This window comes from Gopherus evgoodei, chromosome 2, assembly GCF_007399415.2.
Source record: "Gopherus evgoodei ecotype Sinaloan lineage chromosome 2, rGopEvg1_v1.p, whole genome shotgun sequence".
Taxonomy (NCBI): domain Eukaryota; kingdom Metazoa; phylum Chordata; order Testudines; family Testudinidae; genus Gopherus; species Gopherus evgoodei.
The window spans coordinates 67,462,125-67,477,857 of record NC_044323.1 but is presented as its reverse complement, the minus strand read 5'-3'; positions in this window follow the sequence as shown (position 1 = coordinate 67,477,857).

Genomic DNA, 15,733 nt, shown 5'->3' with positions numbered 1-15,733 from the left:
TAAAGTACATTAATTTTTAACAGGTGACCATGAACGATATCACTCTCCTGAGGATAACAGAAAGAGAAAAAGAAATTATGCTTCTTGAATGCCAGCAATCCCCAGGGCCATTCGCAGCTAGGCTTTGTCATGCAATGATACCTGATTACGTGCTCCAGGCATGGCGTGGTAAAGTTTCGTACCATGGTGGACGAAATAAGGCTGCCCTGCCCAGAAACCTTCTGAAAAGGCTATTGGGGTACCTCCAGGAGTGCTTCATAGAGATGTCCCTGGAGGATTTCCGCTCCATCCCCAGACATGTTAACAGACTTTTCCAGTAACTTTAATGCCAGCTACTGCATGCAAGCCCTCATGGCAAATCAATCATTAAAAAACGGTTGCTTTTAAACTATGGTTTTTATTTAAAAAAGTACACTCACCAGAGGACGCTTCCACGGCTTCATTATCTGTGCTACTGGCTTGAGAGGGCTGGGAGGGTACTTCTGTCAGGGTGAGGAAAAGATCCTGGCTGTTGGGGGGAATGGAGTGCTGTGTGGTCTCTGCCATCTCGTCCTCCTCCAGTTCCTCCTCCACATCTTCGCCGTCCTCAAAATCATCAGCAGTAGCAGAGATCACTACCCCCACCTCTGAATCCACAGACAAGGGGTGGCTTGTCGTGGCGCAGTTACCTAAAATTGCGTTAAGCTCCTCGTAGAAGCGGCATGTTTTGGGGCCAGATCCGGATCTGCCCTTTGCTGCCTTGGTCTTCTGGTACGCTTGTCTGAGCTCCTTCACTTTAACTCTGCACTGCAACGAGTCTCTGCTATGTCCTCTCTGCCTCATGGCATTAGAAATCTTTTCAAAGGTTTTCTCATTTCGTCTACTGGAACGCAGTTCTGATAGCACAGACTCTTCTCCCCATACAGCTATCAGATCCAATAACTCCTGTGTGTTCCACGCTGGAGCTCTTTTCCTATTCTCAGGAGACTGCATTGTTACCTGTGCTGCTGAGAGCTCCACGCTGGCCAAACAGGAAATGAAATTTAAAAGTTCCCGAGGCTTTTCCTGTGTACCTGGCCAGCAGTAGAGTTCCTTTAGCTGTGCAGAGCAGCCACTGGTGCACTGTGGGATACCTCCCGGAGGCCATTAACTTCGATTTCCGTCCACACTAGCTTAAAATCGATTTTGTAAAATCGATTTTAGGGTTACTCCTTTCGTTTAGCTGGAGTACAGAAATCGATTTTAAGACCCCTTAAAATCGATTTTAAGTGCCTTGTAGTGTGGACGGTTACAGCGTTAAATCGATTTAACACTGTTTAAATCGATTTAACGCTCTAGTGTGGACCTGGCCTATGATTTACACTCCTCTAGTGTGGACTAATGCACCATGTAGACAAGTCCTTAAAATCTAGCCTGCCTCAACCCTGTCTCCTTTTTTGGACCTGCAGTTTTGTGGGTGCAAGTAACTACAAGGTAATTCCTATAGCTTAGATGTGCCCCTGACAGTGCATACACATCAGGCCATTACATAGCTTCCTACATGAGATTTTTAAAAGCACTCAGCCTTGGTCTAACTCTGCTCCCACTGAACTCTCTGATATAACTCCCACTTACTTCTCTGGAGTGTGAATTAAGGCAATGTACCATTGGCTTCAATGGGAGCAGAATTAGGCCAACACTAAGTAATCCTGAAAATCCCTAATATAATTCTCGGCACAAAAAAGGTGCATGGGTCTTAGAAATTTGGCCCCTAATGTTCATACTTTATCTATTGGATTAATTACAGTATACACAACATTCTTTAACCTTCCAGTGAATTCTCCATTCATTGGCATTTGGTTTTTGTTACTGCACCTGAACTCAGTTTCATTTCCAACATTTTTGTTGGTCATTGTTGTTAAAGCAGTCAAGCTTCCACAGTACTTTGTAGAGGATGAAGGCAGCAGTACTTAAACATTAAGGAAAGGTCTGAGTGTGAAGAAGTTCCTTCCCCAACAGAGTAGTAATAGACGAATTGTGTTTGCCCGCATTTAACTAAATACTCAGGAGCAGTTTTTTGTGAGTGAGCATAAAACCCCCAATGAGGTTAATGGAACTATCCACTTAACCAGGTTCACCTCATTTGCAACCTGCTGTGTGATTGAGGTTAGATCTCTTGTGAACAAAGACCTGATCCTGCTCTTGTTAAAATCAAGGGCAAAGCCATCACTGGCATCTGTAGGAGCAGGAGCAGGAGCAGGCCTTGCTGATGATGGGTCTTATAAACAAAAAAATCAACCAATTTAATTGACAAAGTCCAGGTACCCGACTTAGCTAACGTACTGTACACAGTGTATCTGACTAGACGTATTAAGCTTTTTGTTTGTTTGTTTTACTTTTCTCCCTTTGAATCTTTAGGTGCAGGCCACTTTCAGAGTATGGGACTAGACAAGTGTTCTGATCTAATATGGTAAATCCTGTTTTCTTAAAAACCTGCATTTAGATCCTTAGATGGTCTAAATTGACATACCTCAGTTTACTGCAATGGAGCTACCCCAGTTTGCACCAATGGAGGATCCGGTCCCCATTTTCCAAACACAGAGAGTTAGTTACAAATGTTATTGGAAACATGGCCCACAATGTTTTTTATTTACGATATGTGGGATAAGCAAGGCAGGTCACAAACAAATACTAGACATCACTGACATGCAGTAGAGCCTCATCTATCCAAAACTTCCTCTGATCCAAAACAAGGTCGTATCCTTCAATGTCTCTGCATTACATTGAAAATCACCTACTTTAATAATGACAGATAACAAAGGCATGACTCTCCACATATTGGACTTCTGTGGTTTCAGTTCTTAGGGCACAATCCTGAAAAATCTGCCTATTTCCCCTCATCTCAGCTTGTCAGGTAGGCCATGAGTGGTTGCCTAACTAACACATAAGGACTGGGGAAGTTTGCTTTGCGCTTATCCTTATGCTCCTACTCCATGAAGCAAGCAAGACAAATTATTAATGCTATCATTTATAAGTGTCACTCATCTCAGAATACAGTCTCTGCCATGTAAATCAATGGCTACAGTTCATAAAATGTTACTGCATTACCAGACGGATTTTCTCCAGTCACCCATTCAAAGTTCACTCCTGTTCTCAATGGCAAAACTCTCGTTGGCTGCAGGAGCAGACCCTCCAGTACATGCCTAATGTTTTAAGATAAAAAGCAAGGAAAATCATGCTGGATTTCTTTCTCAGCTATCACAAGTATAGAGCCAAATTCAGCTCTCAGTAGCACCTACAACCCACCCCCATTGACATCTGAGAACAGAATGTGGTCCATGGAATGCAGAGAAAAATAATCTCATTTTGATCTGGAAAAACTGGGCTAGTTTCATAGAAGGGTGTTGGACTGAAAAATTAATTTGGACTGGAGAGACAGGGATTCTACCCCGCCCTACCCCTATTCCCCTGCAAAGGTCTTCTGGACACTCAGACTGGGAGACATCCATTCTTGTGCCAGTCACTAGCCTCACATCTAAACTTCATTGATCGAGATAACTGTTTGCTAAAAAACAAAGCTCCCACAATTTAATCCTGACTGATCTAAATTCAATTTCCACAAGCTCAACATTGACCTATGCAAAACCAAAGCTTAACATTCACTTGCCTGATTCTCTAGCAAAGTTCACTGGAGATCATTTATTTTCTCTCCTCTTCCCAGTCAATATGTACATTCTTTCCCCTTTCCAGTCAGCAATGTATATTTTCAGTGGGTACTTCAGCTCATAGTTTCAATGCTTGTATAATCCCCAGATATTCACTCCAGTTCTTTTATTCACACTTACTCACCAGTGTTTATTCCTTTTATTCTAATTTCTCTGCTTGTAGACAATTGGCAATGTATACAAGGAATTCTATTTTACTGGACAGATTTTGTAGCATCTATGATGCATGTAAAATACTTCACTTTTAACACAGTTCTAAATCTGTTCTTCAGCAATGATATTCTCCACTTGCGACTTCAATCTATTCAATATGACTTTCAACATCACTTTGCTTGGATGGCTAATTGAGCTTATGGTCCAGTAATTTTGACACAACTGCAGGTTGCTTTTCTTTGGCACAGTGATGATTAGTGGCTGTGTCCAGGTGGAGGGCCACTCATCGGTCTGACAGATCTTGTTGCAGATCTTGGTGAGGAGATCTATTACTATTTCTCCTCCGAATATCATCAGTTCAGCTGGGATGTTGTTAAAACTGTAGCCTTTCACAGCTGTCTCCACTTCTTCCGGCAGTATTGGAAAATCATCCTCCTCTGTTGAATCTGGGCTGTCTAGGACACTAGGTTCTCCATTTGTCTGGTGGTTGTACAGATTGAAGCAATTTGTCCACCTATTAATGATGTCCTTTTCCTCTGTAAGGCTGTTCCCTTCTTTGTCTTGAATTGCATTAGTTTTGGTCCATCTTTCCTTCATCAGATTTTTTACAATCTGGAAGGCTCGTTTAATATTTTTATTATTGATACACTCTTCAATTTTAGACATTGTTTTTCGATTCATATCTCCTTGGTCCCCACCTATCCCCTCCAAATTCAGTGAATTCTGAAACAGTGTTAAAAAAATAAAAATAAAATAAAATAAAATAAAAAGCATCAGCCATGTCTAGAACCTGTTTTCAATGCAAGCCCAGCAATCTAAGTCAGACCTATGATGCAAAGATACTGGATCCATCCATTTCCCCTTCCAGGTAAAATCATTTTATATAAATTCATACACTATTCATAAACACGATCCTCAGTTACTCTATCTACTGGTTGGGGCAGGGACTGGGGTTAAGGCCCTTGTATTCCTTTACACCCGAAGGCCTCTGTATTCTGGGCCATGCAGGAGTCTGCTTGGCTCCTAGAATAAGTTACAGCAGCCCCTATGGGCCCTGGGAAGCAAAGATTAACTATAGTGCAGAGCATTCTGGACACACCTCTTACACCAAAGGCTGGTAGAAGGACTGGTGTAGAGCCCTTACAACAGCTCTGCACAGCTCTAGGAGCCCCTGGCTCAGTACATTTTCACAAGGGGTCATTTCCACCTACTTTAAGGCCCTTTTACCCTGCCAGCTCAGCATAAAAGGCCTATTGTAAGTGGAAAAAAATCAGTCCCCAGAAGCTTATGCACACCATACAGTAGCATATCATACCATATTATATGCTTATGCACACTGTACCAGGCAGTCTATATTTAGGGTATTATTGCATTACTTTAGATGTCATTCTTGATCATTATCACCAAGCACATTGCTTCCGCTTGCACGCAAAATAAAAACTACACTAATCTTTAGCTATACAATTCCGGAATCAGTCATATATTTTTCCCTTCACAACCCAAGTACATGTAGAGAAGGAAACAAAAAATTAAAAATATTAGCTGTTGCCTTTTGACTTGGCTGCTCAGACAATAAAGCAGCATCATAAACTGAATCATGGAAGTCTGCAGTTTTCATTGCTCCCTTTGCTGGTATTACTTCATGGATATTGGAGCCCTTAGGGATACTGGAATATGAATAAAGATTTTGTTTTAAATCAGCCGTTTTTTCTTGGTTCTGTTTCTAAAAATAATGCAGTTTGCAAAAAACAGAAGGTTTGGTTTATAACACAAACAAAATTGTTACATTCTGAATGGGTTGTAAGTACCTGATTCTTTGCCTTTTTACTCATCCCTGCTTAAAAAAAAAAAAAATCTGCAAATCCATTTGCTAACCAGCTGCACCTCTGTACTGAACAGATAACAACCTGTGCAAGCCAGGCTTTGCTGTGAATCGGTGCTGATAGGCCTGAATCTCATAGCTTTTTTTAAATGCTAATGACAAGAAACATTTCCTAAGCCAAAACGCTCTTGTAGATCTGTCTACTTCTATTATGACTGATATTTGCTTGTAAGTACATAGAACACTTGTTCACTGTGCCTTATCTGCTATGGTGCAGCATGCTGACCTACATACCATCCAGCACAATATGATGCACAAACATCTTCTATATAATTTTTCATTTTCGACTTTAAAACAGTAGAGGCAAAATAGGATTGCTGCAAATCTAACAAAGAGATGGCATTATTTCCAAGTAAAAATGTGCATTTTTCCAAAGAATTTATTTGTCTAGCAGCATGAAGTTCATACATAGCAATGCTTAAAAAGAGTGTTGAATTACGATTAGGAAGGAAGGACTTAGGAAGAAGAACAAACCACATCTTTTCTGCTTACATAGAATAATTAAGCTAACTTATTTCTCATCACAATTAAAAGTTCAGCCTTTATGAACTGTGTTTTCGCAGTGTCACTAAATGCTGCTGATATAAGAATGCTGAAGTAAGTTTGATAATAACAATAAAGAATGAAGGCTAGAAAAGGATACAGTAGCTAAGGGAACTGAAATGATAGTCTATTACCTGCCATTGACAATTAGCACAGAACTACAGTATTTATGATTTTCGGGTGGTGCGTGCTATGTTGAATAAACCTAACCTTTATGGAGATATTCGTCCACTGAATTAAATAATTACTATATCTGATTTTATTGCAAATAAATACAGGTCTATCCATTGCACCTACATTTTTCATACTAGGTAACAGAAATATAGCTGAAAATATATCTCAATCTTGTGAGGAAAATGTACTTAAAGAGCTAAATTTTAAAAGAAAAAATGAATAATCTTATGAAACAGAATGTCCTCATCAACTGTGAACATTCCTAACCAGTACGTATATGTAAATTACTTGGCAAATCTTGAAAAACTGTCCTGTTAACTAATAGATAAAGAGGATACTTTGTATTGGCTACAGCTATTATTTTAAAAAAATGTATAACTAAACATGATTCCTGCATACTAAAACAAGCTAAAATCGTCTTAGCTGTAATACCTGTTTTATAACTATGTGCTTGTGTATATATTGAATTGAGCTGTATTTATTGCAAAGTTATTACCTGAAAATGAAAAATACACTATACAAATTATAAGGAAAATGAACTTCTACTTCTACTGTAAGTTTAAATGAACTATGCAGTCTATATTTAATACATATTAATTTTTTTTTAAATAAGAGTTTTTATACCCACCAGGCACTGGAATATTTTCCTGTTACAGTGAGTTAGATCCACAGCCAACCCTCAAAGCAATCAATGGGAGTGTTACCATTGGCTGGATTAGCCTGGTAGCCACAAAAAGGATTATTCTGGTTCATCACTATATTTTTTAAGCAGAACTTGGTAAGTCACTGTTAACATGTACAATAACCTCTATTTACTGGGGTAGGGAGTGTTTGGGTTGAGTTGGGTTTTTTATATTCTAATAGCTTCAGCCTAGCTGAAGCTTTTGGTCTTGTCGGTTTTGTCTGGAATGTTTATAATTCAAAGGGGGCTTTTTTGTGTACGTTTGATAGATTTCTACTAACAAGACATACAGTGTTTTGATTCCCGTTCATTCTACATCATTAATAGCAACAGATATCCACAGGTATCTCTATAAGTCTAACTTATTAATGACTTGTACTGATGTGATTTCCAAAAAAAGCTTATTATCAGCACACTTTCTGCAATTACACTGCAGACAAAGTTTAACCATTGGATAAATTGCTCTGAATAGATTTGGCAACATGGGAAAGATGCATTTACCATTCAGATATCAGAAAGGTATTTCTAATTTCCTTTGTGATTTCCTAATATTTGTCAGACCAACATTGTCTAGAGCAGGGGTTCTCAGACTTCTTTGCATTGCGACCCCCTTCTGACAACAAAAACTACTACATGATCCCAGGATGGGGAAGTGAAGCCTGAATCCACCCGAGTTCTGTCACCCGGGGGTGGGAGGGCAAAGCCAAAGTCCAGGGGCTTCAGCCCCAGACAAAGGGCCTATAACCTGAGCCCCGCTGCCCAGAGCTAAAGTCCTCAGGTTTCAGTCCAGGGCAGTGGGGCCTAGACTTCAGCCCTGCGCTCGCACAAGTCTAAGCAAGCCCTGGCGACCCCATTAAAATGGGGTTGCGACCCACTTTGGGGTCCCAACCCATAGTTTGAGAACTGCTGATCTAGAGAACCTGCAGCTCTCCCTCATTTCAGTCACCCTTAGGCATGCACACGTTGCTATTCATCTCAATAAGACCACTGTCACGAGTAAGAACTACTCACAAAAGACCAAGATCCTTGCTAGTATTCTAGAATGTAATTTTATATTTCTTAAAGCAAACTGTTATGACGTGGTGTTTACATGTTACATCCTGGATGCTTTTCACACTTACAACATCCATCAGGAGCAGGTGTTATGATGATGCCCAATTTACAGATAAGGAAAGTGCGGCACAGAGAGGTTAAGGGTCATATTCAAGGTCACATGGAAGTCTATGACAGAGCTAGGAACTGAATCCAAATCTTCTGACTCTCAATTTTGTACATTAACCAGTAGACCACGTGGCTTCATCTGTAATTCCTGGAAAACAGTTGGATGCTTAAATAACCCAGGACATCTTGGAAAATGTTATCTTATCCATAAATTTTAAAAGGACTCTGTGGTCTCCATATTATGATAGCATTGGACAGGTAAATATTATCATACTGAATGCTGATTCTTTCCATTAAATGGCATTTTGCAAACAAATTAAGTCATCTAAAACAAATTTAGCTAGTGTCTAATTATTAGTAGAGTTCTGTGAATAATGTATTATTCAGTTCACAGGCAATTCAAAAATATCAGGTAAAAACATCATTTTGGGTTGACCCAAACACAAAATTTTTCAGAATTTTCAGCAAATCAAAAAGTTGGAAAAAAGTTGTTTTGGGTTCAATAAACTATTACATAGATTTTGGGAATATAAAACATATTTTAAAATAAAATTAAAGAAAATTTTAAACAAAATGCCATTTGAACCCAAACATTAACTTTTTAAGGGTTTTTTTTAACCAAAACAATTTGCAGAAATTGACACAAATTTGCAACATTTTGATTGTTCCAAATCTACACTTTTCACCAAAAAGCACTTCAGGCAAAAAATTTCACCCAGCTCTACTTATTAGTCATCATGTCCTGAGCAGATCACTATTTACCGCCCTATTCTTCATCTTGAGCAGCCTAAACTCCCACTGAAATGAACAGAATGAAAGATGAAACCCTCATTTTGGAACAAACCTGCAGTGGAACACTGTTATGTCTTTTAGAAAATATTCCTGAAAATCTCACCGAGAGTTTTTTAGGGTGACCAGACAGCAAGTGTGAAAAATCTGGACAGGAGGTGGGAGGTTATAGGAGCCTATATAAGAAAAAGAACCAAAAATAGGGGCTGTCCCTATAAAATCAGGACATCTGGTCACCCTAGGGTTTTTTCACAATAGAGTAAGGGCTTTATTGTGCTAGACTGTGCAGATTGTGTGGAGAGCTTGCAAGCAGTCTTCTCCCCATATCATTCACTGACATCACTGTGTAGGGGGCCAATAACAAACCTAATACTTCTATTTGTGTAGAGCAGGAGTAGTCAATTAGTTTTTGTCAAGGTCCAGATTTCTTGGTCAAGATGTGGTCAAAGTCTGGACTCCAAAGAAACATTTTTCACACCACATGTGTCCCTGTTCAATGAACAGATACAATGCTATGTAATAGACTGAGGGCCTATTGCAGGGGTGGGTCAGTAGGTGGACTGTGGGCCAAATCCAGACTGCCAAGAGTTTTTTGACCAGACCACGAAACTCTGGGGGCCATGGGCAGTTAATGTGGGTGGGGCTGATGGAGGTAGAGGACTGGCTGCATGCTGGCGGGCTTGGGGGAGCTGACATGGAAAGCAGGGTGGTGGGTGCCCCCCTACCATCTCTAAATGGAGCCCCAATCCTGGGAGGGGCTGACAGCAGGAGCCAAACAGATGCCTGGGGCTGACTCATAATTGAGGAGCAGTTGTTCCCCCACCCTCCCTAAATTGAGCCCTGCCAGGGTGCACCAGGGCTTGGGGCTTCAGCTGAAACCCCAGTCTGAAGCCCCAAGCTCTGGCGTACCCAGGAGGGACTGAAGCCATGAGCCCTGACATTCCAGGTGGGGCTGACACCCCGAGTCCCGGTATAAGTCCTAGCGGAGTCCTGGCATGCCTCAGGTGAGCCAGAAGCCCCAAGTCCCAGCACGCCTCCCACTCATGCTGGGGCTTGGGGCTTCGGGTGCACCAGGACTCGGTGCTTCAGCCTATGGGGGAGGGGCCCTGCAGTCTTGGTGCACCTCCTGCAGGGCTGAAGCCCCAAGTTCTGGCACAAGTCCTGGTGGGACTGAAGCTGCGAGTTCAATTTATCCCTGATCCCTGGGAAAGAAAATGAAAGTATGGTTAAGGTTCCTATCCTTTTGACCAGATGTATGCATAACTCAAAGCCATTCTCTATTTTAATAAAAGAAAATGAGGTAATACTACAAAAATAACTTCCTTTGATCCTAGAAGCGCTTTCATTACAAAGTTTGCAAGCCGGGGAATAAAACACTTTAAATAAAAAATTAATGCAAAAAAGCAAGGCTGGAAGAAGATAGATTTAAGAAATATTGTCTCTTTCTCCTCAGAACTTTTGCAAGAAATATTTTTTGGGAAAAAATATTGATACCCCTTTCAACTCATTCTAGGCACAATTTTACAGGTAGGTTCTACAACTCATTAAAATTTAGCTTTAAAGATGCACCGTAGCATACAATATTACAGTTATCATATGCTCTAAAACCCTGTCTGAAAATTAGTTCAGTAAATTTTATTAATGATCTGAAAGTGGAGGTAAATTTACAGATAATGCTTAAACTGGGAGAATTGCTAACTCAGAGAAATACAAAGAGACTAAAGAGGACAGGCAGAAAATAACAGAATGAGGTTTAATTTGGAAAAAAAATTAAGCTAAGACTTCTGAGAAAAAATTATCTGACACTTTGCTCCGCAAAATAGAAACCTGCTCTTCTGATATGTCTCTAAAGCACTATTCTCACACACCTAGCTCTATACAAATAATAAGAGCCTGATCTGATGCCCTTTGAAGTCAGTGAAAAGACTCCTCTGTACTTCAGTAGGTTTTGGATCAAGCCCTAAATAATAAATACCGTTTTCCTGGAATGCAATACAGTAGAACCTCAGAGTTACGAACACCAGAGTTACGAATTGACCAGTCAACTGGGAGTACGCAATCAGGCAGCAGCAGAGACAACAACAACAAAAACAATACAGTACAATACTGTGTTAAACTAAACTACTAAAACAATAAAGGGAACATTTAAAAAAAAAGATTTGACAAGATTGGGAAATTGTTTCTGTGCTTGTTGCATTTAAATTAGAATGGTTAAAAGCAGCATTTTTCTTCTACATACTAAAGTTTCAAAGGTGTATTAAGTCAATGTTCAATTGCAAACTTTTGAAAGAACAACCATAATGTTTTGTTCAGAGTTACGAACATTTCAGAATTACGTACAGCCCCCATTCCCAAGGTGCTAGTAACTATGAGTTTCTATTGTAATTCTAAAAGAAACCTAGGGGGTGAGAGAGGACAGCAGATTAGACATGATTTTGCAATGTGATTTGCATTTGATAGGAGAAAAGGGCCCATACAGATTTGGGCTTCATAGAAAGAACATCCTCCCATGGAGGAAGGAGATAACAACCCCTCTCCAAACAGCTATATATGACCACACCTCGAATACTATATTCAGAAAGATATTGACAAATTTGAGGAGGGGGGTTAGAAAAGGCCAGCAAATGGCTGAGTGATGGAAAGATTACATTATAAGGGAAAGCTAAAAGAATTAAATATGATGTATACATCTAGTTTGGTCAAGTGAAAAGTAAATAAGGAAAAAATAACAATGTATAAATATTTGAAAGGTGTCAACTCCAAGAAATTAAAGGAACTATTTTGGATGTTACAAGTGTGTGTAACTCAGAGCAAAGGGATGAAATTAAAATTAATATTATTTAAGAGGAATCTAAGTTGAATATGGGGGGGGGAATTCTTGATAGGGAGATCTATTAGTCTATTAATAGGGAAGTAGTAGAACCCCCATCGTTTGTGACATTTAAAATTTGACTGGCTACAGCTCTAGAAAATGTATTATAGCGAATGATCAGACACTGGCATGGAGAGGGTGGGGTGGATCAGATCAGAACTTTATGCCTGTGATAGGGGGCATGGAGGATTGGGTGAGCTAGCAATTAGCACACCTGTCCTCCAGCCCCTTGGCTTTCTGTCAGGAGGGCAGTAGGGATGTCTGGTTCCTGCTCCTAGGCCAGAAGTGATCTGGCCTCAACCCACATCTGGGCCTTTTCCCTTAAGTAGGGTGTGGTAGGGAGACCCAGGCCCAACCTCTTTATCAGATCCCAGCCCAGATCCCTGTGGAAAGTAGTATGGGCAAGGTCCTCTCTGCAGGGAGTGTGGTTACTTCCTATCTATGTGATCCTTCATTTTGAATCATAGCCCTTACAGTCCAAACACTCAATAATTTAACAAGAAAGTCCAAATAAGCAAAGCCGTGCCAGATCTGCTGGTTCTCGAAGGTGATAATGTTCAGAGAAGGCACTGCCTGGGGTCTTACTCACCCATGGACCACTCTCAGGCTCAAACTTCTGCCTGGCTTCCTAGAGAAGGATTCATCTCTCCTGCAGCCCGTCCATCACTCTTTGCTTTGGCTTCTACCTTCCTTTGAACCTGCTCCTCCAGTCAGAGCATGCTCAGCGGACCTGGAGTTGGGGTCCTTTAACCACTTTTGGCCCAGCATAGGGTTTGTATACTCCATCACAGTGTCATGCAACTGATTAGTTACCACATTTTATGCAGAGGGGGTGATTCTGCAAGACACTGAGCACCTGCTGGGAAGTGGCAAACACTCTCCACTCCCACTAAAGTCCAGCCCAAGCCCAAGATAAGTTCTGAATGCAAAAAATGGAAATCTAGAATGTACAAAGGTGCCATCTGAAGGGCAGATTTTGTCATCGTTCCCTATTCTGCACTGCCAATAAAATCACTGAGAGTTTTTCCTTAAAATCAATGTAAGGATATGTCTCTGTGTACAAATATAATAAGCATAGTTAGTGTAAAGGAATATTTTTGAAAGCCAGTGAGCGTTGACTTATTAATCACAATGCAAGGGCTCTCTGTTCTACATTGTAAGATGAAGACATTTGCCCAGCGATAAGACAATGGTTCTACAATATCTCACAGTATCCCTTTATCTTCTTTTCCCCTGAAGAAGATGTCAAGGAAAAGTATCCCAAATGCTTCCCCTTGTCTTTTCAAAAATACTTTTCTAGACAAGAGAACTTAGTCCTGCCGGGGGGATTACTGCATAAGAACTAACAAAAAAGAACCTGCCACCAGATTAAAAAATCAGACCATGACATGGATCATGCTGGAGCACACTAGTCCAAAGAGTTTGAAACAAAAATCAGCTTTTGGTCAGTCTGAACAAAGCTGTGTTCTGATTTAGGGCCAAATTTCAAGACTGTCCTGATGCACCATTATTCAATGAAGTAACAATGTGGGAGATGGTTGCATAAGTAAAACTTATTAAAAACTGCTGGGTTTGAACCATAGTATAGAGGTCAGGAAGATATTCCATTTACAATCACCATTTAGATACTATGCTAATAAGTGGCTTTGAAATTAGATAGCTAGATATACATACTATATTGTTTAATATATCACACAATGTATTGTACTGAATTATTTCTCTATACATTTGATAATTTAATAACTGTACTGTATTTGGGAAGCAAGTCCATTTCATATTAATTGCTATGCCTAATAGAATATAATAGGTCATATAATTTCCTTTGCGCAAACATAGGATGACAACCTGATGGATCTGCATCAGAGTAAAAAAGGTGGAGAAATGCTGCGTCTGCATCTTCATCTTCCATTTCCCCAGTGCTGCAGTAACTTCCATAGGCTGCGTGTGAAAAGGGAGCAACGCTGGGAAAATGACCTCTTTCCACACCTCTTTCCACCATGCAACAATCAGAGAGTAAGGGAAATGAATCAGGCTCCCCTTCCATGCTCTGAACAAGACATCTGGGGCCAGAAGTCATCAGGGAAGCTCATAGCAATATGGCTTCTGAAGGTTCTAGAGGGGGTTGGAGCTGCCTAGGGAGCGGTACAGAGGTGATGGCATTCAACATTGACAGCCCTAACCTGTGGCAGATTTCCCAAGATCCATGAGTTGTTTGGGCTTAAATCCCTGCCATTTTCACAGAACCAAAATGACTCATGGGAATGATGATGAGGAAATTCCATGGGGGAAAACTTGTGGATTTTCTCAGGCCTTTCCCCCCCTCACCCCGCCCCACTAGAATAGCCCATTTATGGAATTCAGTGGCACACTATATAGACCAATAAAAGGACCCATTAAAATATAAATTAGTTATTTGACTTCTGTGCAAGAAATTGATATGGGGGAGCCAAGAAGGAAACCTAAACTGGTTAACTGAAGCAATAGCCAACAAGGCAGTCAAAAACGAGCATGTAAATACATTATTAATTATTTATATTACTATTAATAATGTTTAGTAGTAGTATTGCAGCAGCTCCTAACAATCCCAGTAATAGATTAGGACCCCATGGTGCAAGATACTGTAAAACAGATAACAAAAAGAATCCTGTCCTGGGAATATTACAATCTGAGCAGGTTTCAACCTGGACTTTTTCACCTGTGTGTTTTCGTACCTTTCCTTTGATCAGTAAAGACACAGTAAAGGTCGTTTTGGAAAAGTAAAGACAATTATGGTTTGCCAGATTATTCTACTGGTTCAGCAAATGCTATTAGCATATTTTATTTTAGATCACCAGTTTTATAGTTAATTATATAACTGTAAAATTCACATTAGCATATTATTCGTATCACGTCAATACTGCCCCTGTCAGTATTTGCAAAGTATGTAATACATGTAACTGAGCCTATAACCATATGGAACTAGAGCAAGTTTCTAAATTTATGAATAAGGTTTTCTCTTAAATGCATTTCCTGGGAGTGCACAGAAGCCATCCTTCCATGGGCAGATGTTTACTTCTTCTCTCAGTCTGTACACTTAATTTAACTCTTCTCTCCAATCCCATTATGCAGGTGATAGGCACGGCAGAGTTTTGTGGGTGCATAAGTGAGGCTTAGAACATGTAAATTATTCACCCATACAGAGCAAATGTGGGAGTTTTCACTTATACAAAGTGCGTATCATTTCCCAGGAACAAACCCTGCCTCTCTATGATTGAGAGCAGAACCCTGTAGAAAGAACAGGTGCAGATCCTCTCACGAAAGGGAGGCATGATCTGCAGGGAGGAAAAAGGCTGCAAAGAACTCACAGACATACCTCATGTGGAGAGCCCTGCTTCGTAGTGCAACAACACACAGAAGAGATTTGCGGACAGGGCAGTGGGGGCTTGGGCCATAGGTTCTGCCATTACTATCTGATCTTGCAGTCCTTCCACCACTGGAATGAGAGACAAGAGGCCTGGAATATCCTCTATGAAGGGATTCACTCGCCACTTCACAGTTTTGTGGGGAGAATTCTTACCCCTTGTCCTCATGGATTGCCCCAGCACGCCACTACTCAAGCTAGGCACAAGGGTGTGGCTTTGGAGCTTAAAATCTACATTTGTAAAGTGGAAGCATCATGATAAAGGAAATTATTTAAAAATGCCATTTAAGGGCTCACTACTGATCTAACTAGGGATATAAAATCTGAATTTAAGCTCCCAGAAAGTTTTATCACCAGCACGGCACAAAGTTTATATTATCCAAAGTATTAAATA